The 26,213-nt window shown below is 41.3% G+C and overlaps 1 long non-coding RNA gene and 1 pseudogene across 2 annotated transcripts in view; both read right to left on the bottom strand.

Moving 5' to 3' along the window:
• Positions 1–599: 599 nt before the first annotated feature.
• On the bottom strand, positions 600–3,664 carry LOC306639812 (large ribosomal subunit protein eL20-like; annotated as a pseudogene). The gene is made up of 2 exons: positions 3,580–3,664; positions 600–1,064 (listed from the first exon to the last, which is right to left on the bottom strand). The product of its transcript is annotated as a large ribosomal subunit protein eL20-like (transcript).
• A 19,735-nt stretch (positions 3,665–23,399) lies between these two features.
• Positions 23,400–26,213, bottom strand: part of LOC306639481 — a 32,239-nt gene continuing 29,425 nt past the window's right edge. Inside the window, exon 3 of the long non-coding RNA XR_013757664.1 lies at positions 23,400–23,830. This is a non-coding gene — a long non-coding RNA (uncharacterized lncRNA). The remainder of the gene's footprint in view (positions 23,831–26,213) is intronic.

The raw sequence follows: 26,213 nt of genomic DNA on the forward strand, positions 1-26,213 counted from the left end.
AGCTGCTTCCCAGCTCCCTGAGAAGCATCATCACGAAAGCTTTTGAGACACAGGTGCCTGGACCCCATTCCCTGCCTGCTGTTCTTCAGTCTAACCTCATTCACCCCACTTCTGCCACACTGGGCTCTTTACTCTGCTCTTCCTCCTACACCTTAGCAGGCGCACACCTGCCTCTGAGCCTCTGCGCCTCTGCCTGGAAGATGTGCTCCACAGATGCACATCTGGAGGGCCCTCCTTCATGTCTGTCTTTTTTTTTTTTTTTGGACAAGGCATTTTTTTCCTCATATATTCAAATCCACTGCAGAATGCAAACACTAAAAGTTTAAAAAACGAAACAAAAAATCCACACTGCGGTATGTGCATTTTCATGACATCACATGAAGAAATTAAATATCTAATAAAAATGACAAATTCTATTACTGAGCAGGTTGCACCCAAGCTGGTTGTATAAACCCCCATTCTTACCATGAGTGGTAAAGTGCCTGTATTCCAGAACTGACAAACACTGGCGTGTGTCTGGTATAATATTATGTTTCCAAAGGGATTTAAAAATTCATGAAAGTAGTTTGTGAATTATTATTTTTTTTAAATCAGGGTGCTCCCAAGGAGTTTATTTGGGTACCCTGTGGAGGGGGGTCCTGAAACTAGATGAAGCTGTTGGTCCTCCTGGTGGTGAAGTGTGGCTTGTGCTGGCGACGCAGGCCCTACGGAGCAGCGGGAACTTGATCTTTGAGTCGGGGAACTGCTGGCCGGCACTTGCTGGCTGCAATCTCCTCCACCTCCATGATCTGGATGGAGCGGGCCGGGCGCGGTGCGGGGCGCGCAGATCTCGGTAGCACTGGGTGACTGCGCACGGTGCATGCTGTGGGTGCCACAGCTGAAGTCCCTCCCCCGCTTGGGGGACTTCTCACACACCTGTCCACAGTAGACAATTTCCCCCGAAGGCTTCTTCATCTTCTTTAGCTGAGATACAAAATACCAGAAGCGGGACTCCGGGACATGAATAGGTGCAAAGATTTGCGTTCGGTGGAGAGGTGGGGTGTGACTCTGGAAGCGTGCGAGGCCTGCAAGGCGCGCTCACTGCCACCCACAAAAGCCAGGAAATTCTTTGTTTTGAAAAATGATTGATTTGATTTTTTTTTTTTTTTTTTAATTTTAAGACCCTTGGATTCAAAACATTTTTTTCCCCCTACAAAGCTTAAGCCACAGAACTGGTGTCCAGAAATGGAACACTGTCGTTTTGGGATGACAAGCCGATCTGACTTCTCAAGACGTGTGGCCACGTGCTCAGATGCCCAGGGTCCCTGTGCACATGCCGCAGGTTCTCCTTCATATCCTGCTCACTTGCTACTTTCTCAGGGACGCCTTCCCTGGCTGGCCACCCCTTCTAAGATTGCCTCCCGCTTCCTATTAGCCAGAATTCTCCAGAGAAGCAGAACTAATAGGATAGAGATCGATGAATCGTTGGAACTGACTTACATGATTGTGGAGGCTACAGAGTCCCTGTGACATGCTGGCTGCAAGCTCTCCATTCAGCCTTCCAGAGCCGGTTCTCAGAGGCTGAATGATCATTGCTAAGGTGACGAGTTGACTGCCGACTAGTCAGGCAAAAGGTCACCTCTCGCTATGAATGTATTCTTATTTCATCAGTTCTCAGACATATATTGAGTTCCAGATACATGTTAAACATGGATTTAGAAAGAGGAATAAATCGTGCCTGTCACCAAGAAGCTTACATCTCCTGGACCATAATGATCTATGGCTGGAGACTATCTATTGATTTCCAGTGATGCATTAGAAAGTTAGCCCCACAGAAGAAATACTGGAAGAACGATGATCTGCATGAAGCCTGTATGTGTCCCTGTGTGTGTATACACATATGGACACACACACACGTACACACATTTGTACACACACATTCACTTCCCCCAGATAATATTTTTGGTGCTTTAAATAATCTTTCTGTGAAAAAATCCAGCTTCTGTTTTGGGAAGGGATGTCTGTTGGGGTTCCCTATATGTTTTAGATTACAGTGTTATTGTTCAGATCATTAAAATTTTTTAATTGCTTCCATAGTTTTGAAATGCATTAAACCCTTCTTATAACTAAATGTATAACTTTATAACTGTAATCTTATAACGGCCTAAGTTTTCTTTTGTGAAACTAATCCTTTTGTTTTCTGAATTTTTTTATAGAATAGACAACCCCTTTGGAAAATTTAAAGACTCAGTCTGTTACAAGCAAACTCTAACATTGAAGTGAAACAGAAATAAATGAACCTAACTGTATATCAAATTGATACAACTGTACAAAGAATTTTTCAAAATAACTTTCAAATATAATATAACATTTCAAGCACAGTATTGTATGTATCTTTAATGGTACATATTTTATCCAACTACTCTACTTACTATTTTATGATTTTTTTTTTTTTTTTTTTTTTTTTTGGTACCAGGGATTGAACCCAGGGACACTTAACCACGGAGCTACATCCTCAGCCTTTTTAATATTTTATTTAGCTACAGGATCTCACTAAGTTGCTCAGGTCCTCACTAAGTTGCTGAGGATGACTTTGAACTTGTGATCCTCCTGCCTCAGCCTCCCAAGTTGTTGAGATTACAGGTGTGCACCTTATTTTATGAATTTTAATAATGTTTATTTAATGGTTTTGTTTTCTGAGCAATGAAAGTCATTTGCAATTAATGACAATGAAAATTAGTTATTTTCTAAACATCGTTTCTCTTATTTATGTTTGTGTTTTGTTTCATTGTACAGAATGGGGTTTTTCAAGCTCAGCATTATTGGTATTTTGGACTGGATAATTCTGTGGACCGTGGGGTCTGTCCTGACCTCTACTCACTACGACAACAGCACCCTCATCCCCAAGGCTGGCACAAACAAAAATGACTCCAGACATTGCCAAGTGTGGAAAGCAAAGTTTCTACTCATTGAGACTCAATGCTTTAGAATTTTCAAAACATTATAAAATAATTTAATAGCGATATGGCCATTCCTCATTTGTTTCTAATTTTTCAGGGAAGGATACTTCTGGTGTTTTAAAATTAAATGTATCAATTTAGCATAGATAGTCTTTATATCGTTCTAGAAATTGAATTTTCCTCCTTTTTAAAAGAAAATATTAAGCTGCAATACGTATTGATTAGCGGTGATGTAGAATAAAGGCTCCTTGTGTTTAAAAGAATTCCTATAATCAGTGGATCCTTCACGGGCACAGTCGGTGTGTGTGTATCTGTGTGTGGGTGTGTATTGTGTTTGTGTGTGAAGGAGTATGGTAGGGAGTGTTGTGTAACTCTTGATTCTGGACTCTTGACTCGTAGAGCAGAAAAGACGATGTGCTAAGTGAACACAGCCCAGACTTCTTTTGCCCTGTGAAGGAAAGGAAACCAAATACAAGATTACTGCTGTTAACTGAGAAAGAGTCCCCAGGCATTTTGCGTAGATGAATTCTTTAGCCACTCTTTTCAAATGATAATTTATAGCTCTTTTTGTTTTCCTGAACTCATTTTATTAGGCTCCTGCTTTCAACATTTCAAATATAATAATGAAGTTCAGAGTCACCGCTTTTGCTTTCCCATGGCCTTGAGAAGTCTGCTTCCAGGACGGAGGTGATGATGGCAGACTTGGCAAGGAGCTGGGCGGTCATGTTGGAACCTTCACAAACAGACTGGAGCTGAGGTCACAGACAGACGTTGCAGGTGAGAGGGTGCATAAATTCTACACCAGAGTCGCTCAGACGTCACTTGGCCTGAATGGACCTCCCTCGGTGGAGAGGTCTGAGGCCCCTTGGGCTGGTGGATTTATGTCAGCAAGAGCGGCGTAGTAGAAAGAGATTAAGAAGGGTTTCAAAGGGTGCTTGAGGGGGTCGATCCTCCATCTGAGCCGTCTGGGACGCAGAGCTCCGTCTGTGAGGACCTGGGTTGATGCCAGAGAAGGGAGTAGGGCAGGCCTGAGGAATGGAAGGTCACTGGCAAATTGGGTGTTGTGATAATTATATCCTTGTTTCCTTGAAGGTACCAGCGTCCTTGATTTTCCAGCTTCAAAGCGAACTGCTTCTGAAGTAGGGGGACAGTCACACCTGCCTTGCTGCCGTTGATTTCTGCCTTCCTGGCTGCAGACTCAACAAGACAACAATGAGTCTGTTGACATTTTCAAGGCCACGTTCATAAACCAGCCATGGGAAGCCGCTCTCCCCCTTTCTTTCTAAACGAAGATGAAAACGTTGTGTGCCCAGTAAGAATTCAGCAACGAACTCAACCCAGAGGTTTGATCTTAAATTCAGATGCTTTATGAGTCAGACGCTGTCAGGGGGACATCACCACCCCCATCCCTTCCCTCCTCCCTAGTACCAGAGTGTAGTAATTACTAGAGGTGTCAGGATCTAATACACTGGGCTTAAGGGTTTTTGTTTGCTTGCTTTGTTTCTTTGTCTTGCCTATCCTGGTCAACCTTCTGAGAAGCTGTACCAACAATGGTTACTAAGTATAGGCCTAGTTTTGCCTTTCCACATTTCCCCTCTAGCACTGAGATTCCTATGAGACCTTGAGGGAGTGGAGAGAGGGCCTTGTGTCTGGTGGCTGCCATGAAATGATCCCAGAGGGGATTTCCCACTGATTAAATATATATATCTGCCCTCTCTGTACCCCAGCTTTCCACTGATCATCTGAACCCTCCCATCATTAAATGGGAAAATTTAAAACCACATTCAAATTTTAAAATTCCATTCATTAAAGAGCAGATGACTGGTTTCTGGCACCTAAAACCTGCCCAAGAAGTGGACTGTGTATTTCCCAGAAGCCCCTGGAACCTGCCATGGATGCTCTTGTGTTGTTACTGTCAGCTCCACCCACCACGCTTTCCTTCTCCAGGCAAAAGCAGACGCTGGTCATGGTGAACCAAGTGAGCCAGACTCAAAGACAAGTGTTGTATGTTTGCTCTGACATGTGGAAGCTAGAGAGAAAAAAGGGAAAAGAAAGAGTTCTCGTGAAAATAGAAAGAAGACTGTCAGGGCAGAGGAAGAGGATCAGGGGAGGGAGGAGAGGAGGGAAGGGGAGATGCAGGGGAAAGAAATTAATCAAATTATGTTATGTGCATGTATGAATATGCCACACTAAAATCCACTATTCTGTATAATTAAATATGCACTAATAAAATTTTTAATTAAAAATAATAAAATAAAACCTCAAACAATCATAGCAATAATGTTTTAGGTTATACATGTTTACATCTGTAATATATATGTACATATGTTTATGTGTAATTGAAGTAAAGAACAGTAGTGATTAAAGGCAAAAATAAAGGGGCAGAGGATATAGCTCAGTCAGTAGAGTGCTTGCCTTGCAAGCATAAGGCCCTGGGTTTGATCCCCAGCACCACCCACCCCCAAAAAAAAAAAGTCAAAAATAAAAGCATGTGTGGATCAAAAGCTAGAAATCGGGAAGAGAGAAATATTTGCTGTTTTTTCTGGTTTGTTTTTGTTCTGACCTTTGCAAGGATAGTGACTCCGTATACAGAATCTTCCCTCTATTGAGATGGGGAAAATATATATGGTTATATTGATGAATTCCCAACTTAGTGAGAGATAAATAATGTCTTTCCATATTGAAGGAAGCTCTCCCCACCTGTCTTTGTGTCATTCCTTCTCTGTTTCTCTCTCCGCCCCCCCCCCCCCCCCCCCCCCCCCCCCCCCGCCTCCATTGTTCGGAGATATTTCTGCTCCTTCCATTCAGGGCAGTGACTACAAGGACACCTAGAAGAGCAGGAAAGCTCCATCCTCTGAGATGGGCTCCTGCCTGTCACTGGGGCCCCTGGGCTTCTGAGCTCCTGCCTGTGATTTAGTGCGGAGACCCAAGGGGGCAGTGCAGGTGCTGTATCTCATGCCCGCCGACTGCCAAGGGAACGTTTAATCTGTTGACTTTATTCAGTTATGCTAGTCTGGCAAACGTACCTGGGACTGTAAATTACTTCGATGCTTAATTTATTTGATGTAGAAGGCTCTCTCTTATACTTCAGCTGTCTAATAGCAGAAGATGAAAAACCACTTCGTTGGCAAGTCATAAAAACTTTAACAGACTTGTGCCTTAAAGAGGAAGAGGACTCTCTGGCTTTAAAAGTATAACAGGGACTCAAACAAGCATTGTTTCCCCTAAGAGAAAAATTGTGATGTAAACCCAATTACATGGGAAATAGAACCAGAAACATGAGTGTTCTTTCTGATGCTGATAGACAACCAAGAAACACAAAAACAAACCCTTTCCAGTAGGAGGGACACAGAAGGGTCCTTTGTCACCCCCCTCCCTGCCTCAGTCCCGTTTTTTGTGAACTTCCCAATGACCCTGGGGAGAGTGTAAGAGGGAAGTATATGATATAGTGTAGAACCTGCTAGAAGACAAAATTACTGTATAAGCTGTGAAAAATGTCATTATTTTATTTATTGACCTCATGTTTAATATGTTTCATGAAGAAAGAAACCCAGTCTGAGTTTCATTAACATAGAAAGAAACAGCAAAAGGTAAATAATCTAATGCACTGACCAAACACTATCACGTTTGATTAGGGCTCCAAATAACCTTCCACTATTTCACTCTTTTGGCGAAAAAGGATTGATCTGCAAAAATAAGCAGAAGTTATGACTATAAAAATAGAAGTTGTAGGAGTGCAGACATTCTTTGTAAAACACATTTTTACAGCTACCTTATTTTAAATCTGCTCCTGGAAACAGGTGACATTATTAGGTTTTTGTTTATCAACATGCAAAATTTATTTTCAAAAAAATTCTTTCATCAATGGGAGGCAGTAGAGTTTTAGCTAACAATGCTGGTTCTACAGTCTGGCTTCCTGGGTTTGCTTTCTTGACTATGTCTTAGGAGTTCTTTGATGTCATAAGAGTTCCTTAACTTCTCTGTGTTTCAATTTTCTCATCTGTAAAAATAAGGATATTTTTGTCCTCAAAGAGGTCTTGTGAGGTGAAGTATATAAAATAAAACCTGGCCTATGCTGTGTTTCATATGTCTTAACTCACTGTTACTAATCATGTACCATGTACTTTGGATTCATTTGCTCATTACCATATATATATATATATGAACAATCTTCTGAGGCAGTGATTGCTATTCCCATTCTTTCAAAGAGAAAACTTACTCCAGGTGTCAGCTAGAAAGAAACAAAGCCCAATTTGGAATTCAGGTCAGTATGTCCCTGTAGCAGGTCTGAATCCCCGGAAAGCAGACTCCAGGACAGAGCTAGCTGTGTGCAGGGATTTTACTGGGAAGAGCCCAGGGGTGTAATGTATGGGCTGGGGAGAAGCCAACATGGGATGCAGTCATTGTGGCTACAGCAAAGCCCCCTTCATCCTGCAGGGACTCTGACACTGGTCCCACACTGCAGAGAATGACCCGCTGGGGCAAAGGGCTGGGCATTACCCGTCTCTTCCACAGTCTCCAGGTCTTAGGTGTAGGCTGCCCAGGAGGGTATGTGGCTTTAGGTAAAGTAGCCTCTTTCAACCAAGGGTGAGCTCTAAAGAGGGTCTCAGCTGAGAACTGGCAGTAGCCACACCCTTCTGGGAGAATAAGCACTTCAGACTCCAGGGGGAATCTGGGTGAGATATTTCAGGGGCCCACCTCCCTGCAGCTTAGGTGGGAAGGTGCTCCAAGTCATCTGTGGACCATGGGAGTGATTTCTGCTATTTTTGTTCAAAATCTCTCAGACTCCCCTTGTGGCCAGGAGTCCAGGAAGCACATGAATAGACTGCTGTTTCTGGACTCCAAACAGTACTTGGTGACTTGAAACTAGTACAGCAACTGCTAACCAAGGCCCAAAACAAGCAAGTCACCCACAGGCACTGGCTACCACAGCTTATGTGCTCTTTATAACCAGTCATAGGACTGATCACTTATGAGACACTCAAAGGGCCCACATTTTACAAATCCAATTTCTTTATAAGTACCCTTTATGGTGTCTGACACAATTCACAAGCTAAAATCACAGAATGCTAAAACTGAGAGGAGCCTGAGAGATCCAGCCCCTTCATCTGGGTGAGAGTGGAGGGGAGTGATTTAGTCCAGGTCACACAGCAAGTTAATAGTTACACCATGGGATTGGGACCGTGAGCGTGAAAATTGATATCTCAAATAGAGGTTAGCAGTTTGCCAACTGCAAAGAAATTATAAAAACAAATTCTTGGCTGAAAACTTGAAAGGATAGGTTTGGAATGTTATCTTAATGCACATTACAGTCTCAGAGTTTCTTGTCATATCCAAGATAAAGTACTGTGTTTATATTCTATTCATTTCCATGCAACATGGCTTCTAAAACTAAATGCCAAGAATTCTCACTGACATGGTGTGGTTCTTGTTTCTTTCCTAAAAATACAATAGTTATGATTAAAATGCTCTTCCACTCCTAATATTATAGTTTTCCACCATAAAATTGATACAATTACATAAATATTGTGTGATGTGAGAAATCTTTAAAGAACATATTTTAGACTTGAGAGTAAGTCTTATCTTTAAAATAGTTTCAGAAAACATATCATATGGAGCTGCAGGGCTTAAAACAGTACCACCAATTTTTATGTTAACTTATTATCTAAAGTGCAGCTCTCTGGCCTATTCGTGTATCCTAAACCAGATTAGTACTCAACAAAAAAAAAAAAAAAAAGGAGGGGGGAAGCTTTAATTTTTTATTATCTCCTTAGTACATTACCTGGCTAGAGTTAGACATTTAAAAATCCCATATGATTGTTCAGCTCTTCAGAGAAGTTAACTCATAAATTCCCAGGAGAAAATCTACTGGACAATCTAACTATTAAGAACAGTGGCAGCTTAATATTGGAGTTCAGAGCACAGACCTGAGAGCCGTGCTGCCTGGGTCAGAGTCCAGCTTTGCCAGCTAGGTGAAGGTTATTGGGCAAGTTATTTGACCTCTAAGTGGGAATAGGTGTTAGCACTTGGCTTTTGTGATTATTGTAAGGATTAAATGAGGGAATGAATGCAAAATGCTTGGAACAGTGCCTGCATGCAGTAGTGCTCAGTGATTTCATTTCATTAGAATTTGCTTTTTATACCATAAAGGACTGAACTTCTACAAAGTTAAAGATGGACATTTTAAAACTAGATGTGCCTAAGTGATCATGTTAAATTATTCTTATAATGGAATTCTGATAAAATAGAATCATAGGCCTAGATAGAACATAGGTTTAGATCCTATAGATTCTCTCCACAACCTGATACATAAAGAATGAGATAGTAAATTCCCAATTTTTAACCAGAAGAAATTTGGTTCTAGAATCAAAGAACAGTGTTCTGATGGTGAGCTCTAGAAAATCATCCTCAACTGGAAGCTCTGGAGAAACAGTGGCCACATGGCAGGAATTAGTATTTGTGAAATGACTGAGTGAATACAAGAGGCAAGATCCTTTAATGCATACAATTTAGAGTTGGAAAGCTATGCTTATGACATTGCAAATAAAGAACCTGGGGTTAAATAACTTCAACTTTTTTTGGAAGCGGGAAAAGAAAGAAAGGAAAAAAAAGAAAGAAAGAAAGGAAGGAAGGGAGGGAGGGAAAGAAGGAAGGAAGAAAGTTTGTGTTTAGAAACAAGACATTGACTCCTTTCAAATAAGAAATTTTCTCCCATAGTATTTTTTCTAAAATATGTTCTTAGAAACTCCAGTCTCTTAAAAAGGCCATGGAAAAATGGGTACAAGGAGTTGTTCTGTAGTCAAGTAATTTTGGGAAATGCAGAGTTAAACAAAACAGTGGAACTCCACAAAGGGGATAGCAATGAATACAGTGTTTCTGAACAGAGTGTGACCACGAAATTCCTTTTGGAGTCAGCATCTTTTGGGACTTCTGGTCTATGAAACACAGAAAAGAAGACTGAGTAGTTGGCTGTAACAAATACTTATTAAACACCTATTTTGTGCAAGTATTGTGATAAAAATTGTGCAAGAAGTTCAGATGAGGTAGCAAAGTGTCTGGGGCCTTTAATGAGCAGTGGTGGAGGCAGAGGGTGTAAATAACAGGCACACAGGATGAATAAATTTTTGAATAAATTTGGTTAGTGCTGTAAGAGAGACCTTAATAAAATCTTACTGGGGTTCCAAAGAGAAGAATCTAATCAGAGTTCCTTTGGAGAATTAACACTTGAGATGAATCTTAAAGAATGGGTGTGAGTATCTTTGAGTATTCTAGTATATGTTTATCTTAAAATGTCTTCATTTTACTCTCCTTCACAAAATATACATTTCACAGATATGCAATCAACAGTCATTTACCTTCCAAAATTTTAATATGCTGTTCCATTGTTGGGTGGCATCCATTGTTGCCTTGAGAGGTCTGTCGACAGTCTAATTATCAGTTCTATGTAGATGATCTTATTTTCTCAGGCTTCTTTGAAGATGTTCTCACTATCTTGGCCATTCTCCAACTTTTTTTAAAATTAATATGTATAAGACATAAACTTCCTTTTTTAAAAATTCTATTAGGAATATGTTGTATTTCTAAATCTGTGGACTTAGGTCTATCATGAGTTCAGAAAAAACTTTCAGCTATGATTGCTTCAAATATGTTTCCTACATTCTATCATCCTTTCACAAAACTCCAATTAAATATTATTAGAAAACTCCATCTTTCATATCTTTAACCCTTTTTAGTTTGTTTTTATAATTTCCATTTCCCCCTTTTTTTCCTTTCCCACATTCCAGATAGTTCTTCAGATAGTTCTTCAATTCATTATCTCTTCAGATATTTAACATATTCATTAAATTACTCTTGTCAATTTTATTTTCCAATTACAGGACTTCTCTCTCTCTCTCCCTCTCTCTCCTTCTCTCTTTCTCTCTATCTCTCTCATTGCTTGCCTATCTTTAGGATTTCACTCCTCATTTCTTTAAATATTTTGCCATTCTCTGTTAGAAAGGCAGCAAAGTATAGTAATGAAGAGTGCAGACTCTAGAACCAAACTGCCAAATTCACATTTTATCTCTACCACTTAAGACAATTTGATGGAGTCAAATTACTTCATCTCTCTGTGCCTCAGTCTTTCCATTTATATAGTGGGACAACAGCAGTACTCACTTCATGGAGTTGTTGTGAGCATCAAATAAATTAAAATTGGAAAAATCTTCACAATGGTGCTTAGCACATAATAATTGCTTATACATTCTTGTAAATAATTTTCTATCTGAGAATTATAACATCAAACTCCCTGGAATCTAAATTGGATGCTAGTTCTTTCTCTCTCTCCTCTTGGAGTCCAAACTGGATGTTAGTTCTTTCTCTCTCTCTCTCTCTTTCTCTCTCTCTCTCATATGCCTCCTATGTACTTGGTGATCTTTGATTGGCACTCAAACTTGGTGACTCTTATGGCTTATTTACTGTGGGGATGTATATCCATTTCTGTTGGGAGACAGGGGAATATACCAACATGAGACCCTTAGACCTTTTAGAGTAGAGCACAAACTACTCTGAAAGTCTTATCCTGCCACTATGAAAGAAATTCCATTATTACAGATTTGTCCTTTGTTGTCCTTAAGGCTTTTAATCTCCAGTGTCCCCAATTATAAATACCACCCAGAATAATCCTTTATCTAGGATTAGAAAATACCTCACCCATCAAGGGCTTTGGGAATTTCCTCACTCACTGATGGAGGTGGTATCCCAAGCAGGGGGCAGGCTGAAGTGTGGTGGGGTTGAGGGTTATTCAGGAGATCAGGAAAAGGGAACAGACTGGCATCAGTAAGTGTTCTGGTACCAGACAAAAACCACTGGGGCCTTTGAAGGCCTCTTAAGTCCCAGTCACAGAACACCTGCATACACCAAGGTCTTTAAATATACATAGTGGTAATTTGGAATAAAAAGATCAGCATGAACATATTAGCCATTTTACTTGTCTTGACAATTATGATGTTCATTTGGAAGATTGGTTGACTGAAATTTTACATGATTCCCTTTCCTTTCATTTCAAACAGGTATCCAAACTTTGCCCAGAAAATTTAGGTGAGGTAAAAAGTTGGTAGGCTAACCTGGTAAGTGTTGCTCCTTGATACTTACTTAATGCCACTGAACACTTATGAATGGTTCAGACGGAGACTGGACACAAAGGCACATGTCTGTAATCCCCAGTGACTCAGAAGGCTGCAATAGGAGGATCACAAGTTCAAACCTGGTCTGGACAATATAGTGAGACCCTGTCTCAAAAAATAAAAAGGGCTAGGGATGTAGCTCAGTGATAGTGTTTGCTTAGCATGCATGAGGTCCTGTGTTTGATTCCTGGTAAGGAGAGAGAGAGAGAGAGAGAGAGAGAGAGAGAGAGAGAGAGAGAGAGGGGGGGGGGGGGGAGGGAGGGAGGGAGGAGGGGGAGAGGAGGAAAAGAAGAAATAAAGGGAAAAGTTTTATATGATAAATTTTTGTTATGTATATTTTACCAACAGGAAAATAAATTGAATAAAAAATCATTTTATTCTGAGTATGCTAATATGTGTATGTTCTAATAAGAATTGAAGATATAATTTATATTGTTATTATTGTTATATTTTTTAGTTTTATACCTTGAGGTACCATGAAGGGTGTTGTGGAGAGGGAGGTCTGAGGGAGGATGCCTTTGAGAAATAATGAATAGGAGAAGAGATGTCCTGTCAAGGAGGAAGGCAGAATCTTCTAGATGAGATCTGTCCTGGCTTCTGAGGTACCTGCATGGCAGTGTCTAGCAGGGAGGGCTGCACATGCTCCCAGGAGGTCCTGATCTCAGTGTCACCACTGAGTCCCACCTGAGGTCTCTGCTCAACCTGGAACAGAGGGCAGGCATTTGCTTCTTCTTGTATGTCACTAACAATCAGTTCTGGGAGCAGGGCACGCTATGTGGTAAGTCAATAAATATTTGTTAAATAAATGAATGACAATGATAAGGCAGGACCTTGATGTAGCATAAAGCCTCTGGATGTCAGCTTATGGGTTGGAGAAAAGGGAGGTGGCTAATTAATTTTCTCACAAGCCTATGAGAATGAGGACTTGGGAGTCAGACTTACTTTGACTTATGGAATATAATGTATTTTTTTAAACTAATGATTTCCCTACATCCTTTATTTGTTTTGTTTTGTTTGGTTTGGTACCAGGGATTGAACTCAGGGGCACTCAATCACTAAGCCACATCCCCAGCCCTATTTTTTATATTATTTAGAGACAGGGTCTCACTGAGTTGCTTAGCACCTCAGATTTGCTGAGGTTGGCTTTGAACTTGTGATCCTCCTGCCTCAGCCTCCCAAGTTGCTGGGATTACAGGAGTGTGCCACTGCATCTGGTCTTCTGATGTTTTGTTGTATCAGGGATTGAATCCAAGGGGCCCTTAACCTCTGAGACGCATCCTAGCCCTTATTTTTTATTTTGAGACCTTTTTCACTAAGTTGCTTAGATCCTCACTAAGTTTCTGAGGCTGGCTTCAAACCTGCGATCCTCCTGCCTCAGATTCCCAGGCTGCTGGGATTACAGGTGTGTGACACCATGCCCATCTATATGTTTTATAATTCAGTCTTACAAACAAATAGTAGACATTACTTATTTACCAGTGGATAAGATGTTTTCAACACTAGCTCATGAACAGGGTAAGAGCTGTAATTCTTAGTGGAGGTACAAGAGCTTGTTCCCTTGAGAGCTCTCTGGATTTGTGGCAGCCAAGAATCCAGAGATGCTTGAAGAATCAGACGCCCTCCCCAGAGATTGCCTTAGGGATGAGTCACATCTGGGGTGAGCCCAGTAGAGTCCTACACTTGCCTAAGGTGAGCTTTGAGCCATGGGGTGGTAGAGAGGGTTGGAGGGCCAACACAGGAGACTTGGAGTCTCTTCTGCAGAACAAGGGACTGAATTCAGCATTGTGTAAGACAGGTTTGGGATTCCACCTGTGTACATGCCCGGGCCATCCTCAGTGTCTCCAGGCTGTGTCATTTCTGATTGGTCAGGCATCTTCAAGTACAGTGGTCAAATGTTTTGAATATTAGCCTTACTCTCAGGTTTCTTCCGAGTGAGGGTGAGTCTTCACAGGTTTTCAGAAGACAGAGGGAATCTGGCTTTTCAGAAACAGAAGAATCACAGGAATTCATCCAAAGCACTGCTCTCTCCTGATTATAAATATTCTCCAGATGACCCCAGGAGCAATGGCTGTGTGCAATATAAAACTAATCTCTTATCACTGGCTCTGTGCTCCCATTTTCCATTTTCTAGTTTCCTTTGAACCTTTTATACCTTGCCTGTAAAGTAATATGTTCCTTGGCTTCAAGAAACATGTGGCCACCTTTCTCATCAGTGGGAAAATAAGAATAGGAAGCTTGGGCCTGGAAGAGCTGAGGTTCTGTTGCAGCGCCTCACTGTCCCTCCTTGGAAGAAAACCAAACACCAGGGAAAGAAGCTGAGCTAAGACACAACGAGGCAGCCAAGGAGAGGCCGGAGCTCTTTCATTTCCCCATACATTTTCCCATCGTTTGCCTGGAATGTCCTCTCTATACCCTTTCCCTGGGTAAGCATATGTCCACCCTTCAATATCCCAACCAACAGTTATGTTGCTTCTTATTATACATGTGTACAAAATGAAACATTCGTTTTGTAACATGCATATTATTTACAAGTCTATTTCCCTTAGGGACAGGAAATGTGTTTGTCCCCTGTGTGCCTCATTGCCCAGCATGACACCTGGCAAAGAGGTCAGTTGTGCTGGAAATGTCTATCACGTCCTACCTAACATTAAGTTCACCCCCAGGGAACAGCTAAGTGAACCAGAGATGCACATATGCCCTTCATTTGGACAAGTCAGATTTCCAAACAAAATTTTGAGCTGAGAGTCATAGGGACTAAGAGTCAGAAAGTATGGCCACTGGAAGATCACACAGAAAAGCTGACCTTGAAATAGGATGTGGATGCAGGAATTTTATTGGGGAGGTGGTCCCAGGTACCACGAGGATGGGGAAAACGAGGCAGAGAAAGGAGAAAAGTGAACAAAAGATGCATGGTGGGCAGGTTACTGCCACAGGAAATTGTCACTGCATCCCTCTTGTGACTCTTGGAGAAACCTTGTGAAATACACCTCAGAATGGTCACACACTGGGAGCAAGGAAGGCTGGGGCATTCATGCAATGATTCCCAACCTGCACTGGTTGTAGCTGTACTTGCCTATGGCACAGCAAGCTCCCACAGTGCAGGAGAAAGTTGGTAGAGAAGCAGAGATGTGGATGCTTTGGGTGGAGAGCTGCCAGCCTGAGGGAAAATGTCTAACACTACTGCAGGCGAATTCCAAGTTGAGCCAGAGAATCTGAGCAGGACATGGACAAGGTCTGATGTAATAACCCAATGCCAAAAGAAAACCCAAGTTATCAGGGACAGGCCAAGGCCCTTGCAAAGGAGGTTGATCCGCAGAGAAGAAAATGCAGTGGAGAATCAGGGAGGATAAGCCACAGACTCGGAGACAGATCAAAGGCCTGGACATCATATCACTGTATTTAGCAGCCACCTGAAGAAGCCTACCTGGCACAGTCACCACAGTCACCATAGAGGATGACCCAGGATTTGTACACTGCAATGACTCTTCCATCCTCTGGTCATAAATTCTTCCAGATCCTGTTCATACAATTGTTGGTCAATCCTTCTAAACTATTTTGACCAGACTTAAACCTTATAGAAGGTCAAAGGACTCTCCCCTCTCCCTATTTGCTTTGGAGCTCGACCCTCTGCTTCTTCATTCAGTGCCTTGGAGGACCTAGAACTTCTGGAAGGCCTGTGTTCTAACATCCAACATGACACGTTTCCTTTTATTTCTTTACAGTAATTCCGTTTTTATCACTCACACCCTTCTAGTCAGCTAGTCTAGGTTAAAACTGTTTTTCAGAACACAAACTGATAGTAGAAAAGGAGGGCAGAGAAGAATAAACAGTGCATCTCAGGACACATTCAACTCAAGCAGTGTAGTAAAGAGTTCAGCTCATTGGTTGGGAGTGGCTGCAGTACTGTCCACCAATGCTCACTGGGTGAGAACAGTCAGTATGGTTTCTTTGCTTTTAGCTTTTTTGTGAGTCCATTCTGCATAACTATAAGAAAACACCTAGGCCGGACTGACTTTGAAAAATAAGGAGGTTTATTTAGCTCACGGTTCTGGAGACTCCAGGGCATGATGCCCGTATGTTTGGCTCTATTGAGGACCTCATGGTGGATGGCGGGAGCATGTTCAAGAGAGTGAGATCACATCACCAAACTTTTCCAGGAAGCTAGAAATGTTGGAGTTCCACAATCCCTTCTGCAGGCATCCCTCCAAATGAACTAAGGACCTCCTATTAGGTGCCATCCCTTAAAGGTTCTACCACCACAACACTGCCCAACCGAGGACCAAGCCGCCCACACATAAATTTGGGGGGTCAACCGTCTCCAAACCACATCAAGCTTTCATTGTCTGAGAGTGCCAACCTCTGAAACAGAAGAAACTGTGCACCCACCCTGAGGATTTTTATCTTGGAAAAATATCTGAAACACAGATAGTGCTATAAAGACTTAGTATCAAGGAAATTAATATTGAAGATTTAAAGTATTTCCTTAAAAAGTTTCCCCTTTACTTAAATTAGCTTGAGAGGCTCTTTCTTTCTGTGCTACCAGACAAGCTTTTATGTCACCTGTATGAGTCAGGGCTCTGCAGGAAAATAGATCCAACAAGTGGAGAGAGAGAGAGATTTTTTTTAAAAAAAAGAAACTGACTCACATCAAATCTGAAGTGTGGCTTGTGTTTATTATTGAATGAGTGAACAAGTAAAAAATTTTTCTGATATTTCTCTTAAATTTAGGACTAGCCTTAATTCAAATAGGATTTCATGGCTTCAACCAGGCAGGTTGAGCAAAATCTCATAGGCACTGACGTGCATGCACGAGAATGCTCCTACCAGCTTTATTAGCAACATAGATCATTGTCGAAATCACCTGAATGTCCATCAGCAATACATGGGCAAATCAAAAAATACCAGGCTGAAATGAATGTGAGTTATGGTCACAGACAAAATGGGAGACTCTCACAAAGTGCAACAAGAGGAGCCAGACACAAAAGAACAGTGCATTAGTGCCAATTATAAAAAGTTCAAAAACAGGTAATATTAAGCCATAATCTATCTAGATGCATGGTGAGGTGCTAAATAATGGTTTTTTAAAAGCAAGGAATTGATATCTCTAAGAGTTGTGATAATGGTTCTGCACATTATACCTTGTGGTTGTGGGAGGTGCATACTAGCAATTGAACCCAAGGCCTCACACTTGCTAGGCAAGTTCTCTGTCACTGAGCCCCCACCCCCACGATTCTATTTTTATTTTGAGATAGAATCTCGCTAACTTGCCCAGATTGGCCTTGAACTTGTGATTCTCCTGCCTCAACCTCTCAAGGAGCTGGGATTACAGGTGTGAGCCACCATGCCCAGTTCCAACATTATACTTCCTGACATGGTTGTTAACTTTATCACAACCTGTTAAACTGCATTTTTTCTGTATGAGTGTTTTATTGCATAATCAAAAAGTTTCACATCTCCCCCCACCAAGGTCTCCTGCCAATTCCTGAAAAAAACAAAAGCGAGGGAATCCACAAACTGCTGACCCGATCCCCTATTAGCCTTTAACCAAAGAGAACAGGGCATTTACCCTCTGGCCTTCCTCCCCACCACTTAGGGACCCTTTTCTATTTTGCCTCTTTCTCCAGAACAAGTGTCTCCAATTTTAGTGCCTGATTAGATTTACAATATAACCAATTTAACAGTTGAAAGTCCTAAAATTCATCCTCAGCAGAACTTGCAAAGCAGCTGCAAAAATGATGAATGTCACTCCTGGGATCAAAAGCCTAGAAGGTTTTCAGGGAAAAGTTCAGTAGCGTGCGCATACGTAGCTTATTCTGAGTGGAGCCCTATTAGGGGTTTGAGTGTCCGTCTGTCTCATTATCCGCTGGAAGTGCCTGGAATAACTGGGCTTCAGAAGACTCTCCATTCTTGTTCAGAATTCTCTGGGACCAAGGACAGGTTCTTGTGACCCGTTTTCCAGGATCCTGGGCTTAAAATTCAGCCTTCAGCCTTTGGGGAGTTAACGAGACAGCGGTGATTTTCAGGGCAGGTGCTGAAAGTTTACTTTTTGCCTCTGTTCCTAGCTTTTAGTGCTTGCAAATGTGCAGTTAAATATGCTTCCCTCCCTCTGGAAAACAGATTCCACACCCTCCCGCCGCCTGGGGAATAACAAATTTCATATGGAAACCTGAAAACCCAAAGAGAAATATGCAATGCTACAGATACCTCGTGTCGGACTAGCTGTCACAGACCCTCATTGGGGTCAGGCTGTTTAAACTTCTTTGGAACAAGCATTTATCTATGGCAGGGTCATTTTATAGATCCATTAAATCTGCATTTTCTCTTGGGCTCCTTTCCCCAGCTCCCCTCAACCCTACTCTAGTCACACACTCTAAAAACCCCCTTAAGCCCCAGGAATAAATCTGTATAAACTGCCAAGTGTTCAATCAGGCTTTTACTATATCTCTTTGCAATTAGAATAAATTTACTGCTTGGAGAGATGAGGGGAAATATGCGAGGTACTCCTTGGATAAATATACTGCAGTGAGAAAAGTAGAGGCTCTGTAAAAATTATCTCTGTGAATTCAACAAGAATCGAGGTCACGGGAACCGCTACATACCAGGGAACGTTAATTAATGGGCCTGTAGCTGGTGGTACCACTTGGCTGCTCTGCTCCAGCTGCCTGCTCTATATTTCTCTCGTTTGTAGGACTATTCTTGGACCAAATCCCATCTCTTTTTTTCCTCCAAGTACAAAAAGTACATAAGTCTATCCTGGAAGGATGCCAACCTTTCAGAGAACTAAGGAAAGTGTTGTTTCTTTGCTATTTTTATCTCCTTTTTTGAAAGAAAGGACACTCTGTCACCTCTGGAGTAGGATTACTTGTAATCAGCATTGGAGCTGTGGCCTGAGGTCACTGTTCTGGCACTGTGTGCACAGGGAGATGTCCTGAAGATGGAGAGCAGAGAGGGACACTTGTAACTTCTCACACCAACACAGGAGACACCTAAAAGACACTCCGATCTTCCTTGACTATAGTTTGCATCCTAGGCCAGGCTGATGGTGAAATGCAGTCAGAATTCACTCATTGCCTGCAAGCTGCGGAGGGAGGAGGAAGGGGGAAAAGAAGCGTGTGATGGAGAAGACAGAGTGTTTTCAAGGTCAGGATAGCTTATACCATTGAAATCTTTTGGGAAACGTTAAATGAGGCCATGCATGTAAACCATTTAGCTGGGACTCAGGAGTTATTGTTAATTATAATGCAATTCCGCAACTGAGGTACAACCTACAAGTTTGACTTGGGCTTTCTCCCTTCACTGCCTCGGGATTGAATCTCAATTCTGCATCATTCTGGTTAAGCACAGATTTCAGTCAGAAAGATCTGGGTTTGAATCCAGCTATGACACCAGGCAGTTCAATGAACCAGTCTCCACCTCAACCTTCTCATCTGTAAAACAGGGCTAATATAATAAACAGTTATGTGCCTCCAGGCTACTGGGAAGATTTAAAGAGACACTGCAGGTAGATTCTTCTAGTACAGTGAGGGATCGTCAGAACAGTCTCCATAAATATTCACTGTGATCATCGGGGCAGTTAGTTATCACTAAGCATCTCCAAAGATAGCGGGAGAAGAATGGGGGAAGAGTTTGCTTCTCTGAGCAGATGAAAGCAGCTTCACAAGAATTGTTATCTGAAGCAGTGAAAATGGTCTCATTTGCTGCTATTGCAACTGGCCTTGTTTTGCTTCTTACTTGGAAACTTTCTTTCTTCAGTGTTGCATAGTGGAGGGACTGGGCGTTCTTCCACACAATGACAGACATGCGAATCTCGCCCAGAAATAACAGGGAAAATGCCTGACTCTGCTTCTTTAAGGAATTCTCCAGGTAGTCATTAGCCTTAAACTCCAGGCTCAGAGCCCCAGGGATGGCTGCCCACCCCCCATCCCCCAAGTCAGGAAGGCCATGGTCCTCTTAGGCTTTGTGAAGGAGACCCAGCTTTACTGAGCTCTTTAAGAAAGGAAGAATGTGCTAAAAAAAATTTGGAAATGTTCTCCATTACGACTTCCAAACTGTAAAATGATATTTGGGACTTTTCAAAGACTTGGGAATTTTTCTGAAATTAAGGAATATGGATTTAAAGGAAGCCTCGGGGGATTAGATTTTTCTTCTTCTTTGAACATTTCAAACAACTTTAATCTGCTTTCAGAGTGCTAGTCAATTTGGCATGGCATTCTGGTAAACCATTGTTGCCTTCTCCATGGAACTGATACTTTTGTGCCTCATTTTAAGCCCATTTGCAGAAATATTTAGGATACATTAAAAAATTGAGGTTGATCGCAAAGAACAAGACCATTCAGAGTGAAGGGATAGCTTCTAAAAGACTAGAAAGACATTTTAAAATTTTTGTTTGAAGCATAAGAAAAATAAAAAAGCAAAAATCTGGTTGTATAGCAGCCACTACATAACAAGTATTAATTCTTTATTTCCTGATTGTTTGTCCTCCTATTGAATATTTAGTGCTTTATGACATACAAAAAATAATGCACTCTCATGTAATAGCACTGCTCTGAGAGACATATATTGTAATACTTATTGTACTGACAGGGAAACTGAAGCTCAGGAAATTTTGAAAAGATCAATAAAAAACCAGTAACTTGGTAAGAGCTTGAACCTTTGATACTCACTTATCCACACTACCTCATCACCTTTAATCCTCCAGGTGACCTGAGCATGCCTGATCAACCTTTGGAGCCTCAGTTTCCCAGTCTGTGAGATTAGATGATGCCTCTCTGGCTTCCTTTCAGTATGTATTTATTTATTTGTTAGTAAATACATTTTCCAGGGCCAAGTCTCTCATGTGACCAAGATTTCCAGGAACAGCTTGCATAAAACAACACTTTGCAGAGGCCAAGGATATACTGCTAATACCCCATCAGTGACAAAAGATGCTTTTTGTTTGTTGTTTATTTATTCATTTTTGGTCCTGGGGATTGAACCCAGGGGTGCTCTATCACTGAGTTACATCCCCAGTCCTTTTATTTATTTATTTTTTAATAAAGTGGCTGAGGTTGGTCTTGAACTTGTGATCCTCTTGCCTCAGCCTCCTGAGTTACTGGGATTACAGGCAGGGACCACTGGGCCTGGTGGTTGTAGATGTCTTTAAATCACAGTTTATGAAAGATAAGCACACAATGGTTCTGAAGCTGGCAGGTAGCCTGGAAGCTATAAGTAACTGGAACATTTCATTATCCCCAGGGGCTTGGGGACCTTGGAAAACTGATAGGGAAGAAGCAGCACATGCTTATTAGTCTGGGGCCTTAATACTCTGAAGCAGTAAAACTTCATTGATAAGTTTATCAACAAAACTAATGAAAAGTCAGTATCTGTGTAATTCTACACTTTTTGTCTTGAAATGTCTAAGAAAATAATTATACATCTCTTTTGTCTATTCATTCCTTCATTTAAAAAGGAGGATATATTATGGTCAAAATAGTCAAAAACATAGAGTTGGAGTGAATTTCTGCCCCTTCCTCAACTTACTTGATAGTTTCCCCATTCTTAGTTTCTCCTAAGACTTTTTCACTCAGATATGTTCACTCAGTATATTTCACTCAGATACAATAAACTTCTTGTGTGTGTGTGTGTGTGTGTGTGTGTGTGTGTGTGTGTGTGTAAGCAAAAATCTGGTTATATAGCAGCCACCACATAACAAGTATTAATTCTTGATTTCCTGATTGTTCGTCCTCCTATTGAATATTTAGTGCTTTATGACATACAAAAAATTATGTACTCTTATGTAATAGCATTGCTCTGAGAGACACATATACATATGTAATATATGTATATATATACACACACATATGTAAATACATATATTCAGATACATATGTTATACAGATTCACATGTGCATTTTAAAAATGAGATCATATAATATATGTTGTTCAGCAACTTGTTTGTTGGTTTAACTTGACAATGTGCCATAGACATGTGCTCATTTGGATCTCCTTCTTCCTAAAGGCTGGTGAGGGTTCCCCTGTCTGGATATACCATGATTTATTTAACTCCCTTCAGATGTAGATACAGATTACATTTCTGTTATTTAATTATTAAAAAATAATGCTTCAGTGGATAATAATGATGATTTATTAATGTGGAAGAAAACAATCTAGGGATAAATGGACTAGAACAGATTTAGGGAAAACGATCCACAACAGAACCCTGTCCGCCGAGTGCAGCCCGGGGCATCCAGGATGAGCTGATCCTTCTTGCTTGAGCTCCTGGCGATGCCAGACTGATAACTAGCACCCAGGAAAAAACCCAAGAAAAAGAACCAGCTAACGAAAACAAGCCCAGAAGGAGTTTCGAGGGTTTGGTACATCTTCCAAAGAGCTTAGTAGGGATCATCATCGCATGTGCAGAGTCCTTATGACGTGTAAGGAAGATCATCTACAAAACTTAGACTGGTGACACCATAAGAAGGGACGTGACCAGCCAGGATACAACATGTTTGAGAGTTCAGTCTCAGTGTCTGTCCCCAAAGGACAGGGGCCAATTCTTATTCCACCTTGTCACCTCTATATCTGGCATAATTCCTGTTAAAGAAAAATTTGGTGTCAATAAGTACTTGGAATAAAAGCAGATTATTATTATTAAGAGGACAAGAAGACTAAGACTGTTGAACAGGGGCCAGCAGAACCAGCCTGAATGTAGAAAAATCTTAATTTGTATCTTTAAAAATAAGTGAGAAATTTAAGAGCACTAAACCTAGGTTTAAAAGCAGTAAGTTCAAAATGTTTTCACCAGTACCCCATTTGTGTACAATGAATCAAAATGCAGTCTGTAAAAAATAAAAAAATAAAAAAAATTAAAAAAATTTTTTTTCACCAAAGCCTTTTATGCTTTTCTGAGCATGTTTTTCTAGGTAATTAGCAGTGTTTTATTTCATTGTTTATTCAAAAAATGTAACCATTTAAGATATAACTGGCTGTTGAATTTTAAAAAATTATTTTATTTTTCTTGAACTCAGAAGCAAGTGGCTTTGTGTCTGGCTGTCTGTTGAATCGATCCACTTGTTGGCTTCTGCCTCTGGTCCTCAGCATTCATTCATTTAAATGAAGTAACAAGAACCAAGTGGCCATGACATGTCCTTAGCCTTACTGACAGATTTCAGGGCACAATTCATAAGACCCTGTGATGTCTTGTCCTTACCAGGGTAACTACTGTCCAGTCAACCAAAGCATCATATATAAGTAGACTTGTGGTTGTGTCTTTTTCTCAAGGTATTTGTATAGAACAGTGAAGACAAGCAAATGGATATGAGGGATTTATTTATGTACATATAAAAATATATCACAGTGAATTTCATCTTTATGTATATTCACAATGCACTAATCAAAAATACTGTAAATCAACAGAAGAAAGATCAGTAGAGGGAAGGGAACAGGAACAGGGAGGAGGGGAGGGAAAGGGGTTAGGGTTAGGGTTAGACTGGGGACTGAATTGGCACAAATTAAATTCCATGCTTGCATAATTATGTCAAAATAAACCCCAGTATTATGTATAATGAACTAATAAAAAATAAATGGCAAAATAATTTTAAAAAAAAAGAAGGAAAGAAAAGCTAGTTTAGTTGCCCTTAATTTCTATATCAGGGCCTGCAAATTACCAAGCAAAATGCCAAAGGGAAGATGGTAACGTCTAAATCCTCCAGAGTGGCAGTCCATACTCAGTATGATGACCTTGAGGCACTGTAGGAAGAAAGATTGAATCAAATTTAGTAGTTTTTCTGGTATACTGTTTAAATGTTCCAAACATCAATAATTACATTGTTCCAAACATGAGCAGAAGCACTAGATAATTCAGAAAGACCATTCCCTGATCATTCTGAATCAGCAGGCTGGTTTGAGCTTGTTTTATTTTTTTAATCAAGTTCAGACCCCAAACTCATCCTGAATTCCCTGTCCCCATCCCAGCAGAGCTCTAGCTCATGAGAACACGTGCTCCAGAGTGTTCTGAATTAATCTGTAGATAGAATTATCTGCAGGGAGGAGACCCACTGTCCTGGTAATAAAGAGGAGTGACTTGCTTGGGAAGACTTTACAAACATCATCTTTTGTCTCGGATGGTAGAGAACTAGCGTGAAGTCAGGGAGCCGGGGTTGCAGGTCTTTATTATGGCTTTGCTGCGTGGCTCTGAGCTTCATTTTCTCCATTGCAAACTAAAGAGTTCAAGTGGATAACATTGGCGTACAGAAGAGAACCCTTACTAGTGTACCCAATAAAGAATGTTGATAAAACTAAATTGAGACTCCATAATCCTAAAGACATATGACTGTTCATATAGGTTTTTTAAAAAATTCCCAAGGACTCTAGGAGCATGTCTTTTGGACATGAGTCTTAGGTGTGGATTTCTTTTGCCACCAAATCAGGCATCTCTTGTCCTTGGAATTCTGGTAAGAGCCGCTCCTTCTTAAACTAGATTCAATGGTAAGCTTTGCCCTTCTGAAGGCTTTGAGGACCTGGGATTTCTATCAGGGACTCAGAGGTATGAGCCTAGTCTCGTGGTCCTATCAGCAATACCATTCTTCCTGCTCTCTCCAATAAGTCCTTTTTTCTAGCCCTCCTGAGCACTGTGAGGCCCACTCCAAGCAGCTAAGCTTGGCCAATCTTCCCTTAGTGCCATCTCAAAGTCAACTTCAGGGTACATGGAAGGAAAGCCCTTCACAGGGCTGTTGAAAGGGGTCTCTAGCTGCATGTACTATGTCCTGACAAAAGCCATCATTTGCTTATTGATTGTGGCTGTCTTAGTTTATTTGACCTTCTGTAACAAAACTCCACAGACTTATGTGTGGTTTATAAACAACAGACACTTATTTGCGTAGTTCTTGAGGCTAGAGATCAGGATGCCAGCATTGTTGGATTCTGGTGAGGGCCCCCTTTTGGGTTGCAGTCTGCTGAATTCTTGTATCCTCCCAGGACAGAAAAAGGGGCTCCATGGAGAGAGCCCTCTGAGGTCTTTTATAAAGGCGCTAACCCGCCCTCATGGCCTAATCACCAAAGGCCCCATCTCCTAATACTATCACATCGGGATTTGGAATTTCAACATATGAATTTTAGGGGGACAAATTCAGCCCACAATAATGATCAGATTACAGACATTAAGAAAATCAACTCCAGCAGCAGCCTGGAGACAGCAGGCTTGTTTCTTGGCCAGGAGAAGTCTCTTGAGCAAAGAGAAATGGTGTCTCTGGTCATTGACTTTTCCTGCCTCTCTATTCCATTCTTGAGAGGCAGTATAGTAATAACAACCAAAAAACAGCAAACACTGACAGGGACTTTCCTATGTGCCAGGCACCAATTCATTTTTTCAATCTTTGCAATAACCTTACGAAGCAGATTTTTATTATTAGCCCGTTTTACAGATAGGGAAACCAAAGTCAAAATTAAACAGTTAACAAGGAAGGAATCAGGATTTGAGCCCGGGAAGTCTGGCTCCAGAGTCTACGCTCTGAAAGGACTTGGCTGTTGAACAGGCCTTTATTGGATCCTGGCCCCGTCATTCACTGGTGGTCTGATCTTGGACTGGACCCTGAAATGCTCTGAGCCTCTGCTTCTGAATCTAAGATCATTTGTGAGAATGATAAAAGCATGCCCCGATAGGGTTGCTGTGAGATTTAGGTGGGACGACAAGTACAAAGGCTTCAGTGTGTTGCCTGGCATATCCTGAGGGCTCAGTAAGTGGCTCTTACAACCAGAGAGAGGCCAGCTGGTTGCAGGTGCCATCGGCCATCTTGGCCCAGCTCTGGTACTGGGAGAGAACAGAAAGATGGTTGGCTCCTCATGCCTGCGATACTGTGGGACATCCCTGGACTCAGGATTACAACGTGGAGTTGAGGGAAAGTGTTCAGTTTTCCAAAAGAGGTTAGAAAAATGTTGCTTTGGGAAAGGTATTTAGTGCTTATTATTGTAGAAGTGGGTCAAGCCTGTCAATAGGAGGAGGCCATGGAAATTGCTCTGTGGCTCAGCACACTTGGGGCTAGTCTCTCCTTCTCCCACTCCAGAATCATTCAAGCCTGGTTTATCATCTCTGAGGAGTAGCCTGGATACAAATCCTGTGCATCCCATTAACGAC

The sequence above is a fragment of the Sciurus vulgaris genome (assembly GCF_902686455.1).
Source record: "Sciurus vulgaris genome assembly, chromosome: 11".
NCBI classification, from domain to species: Eukaryota; Metazoa; Chordata; class Mammalia; order Rodentia; family Sciuridae; genus Sciurus; species Sciurus vulgaris.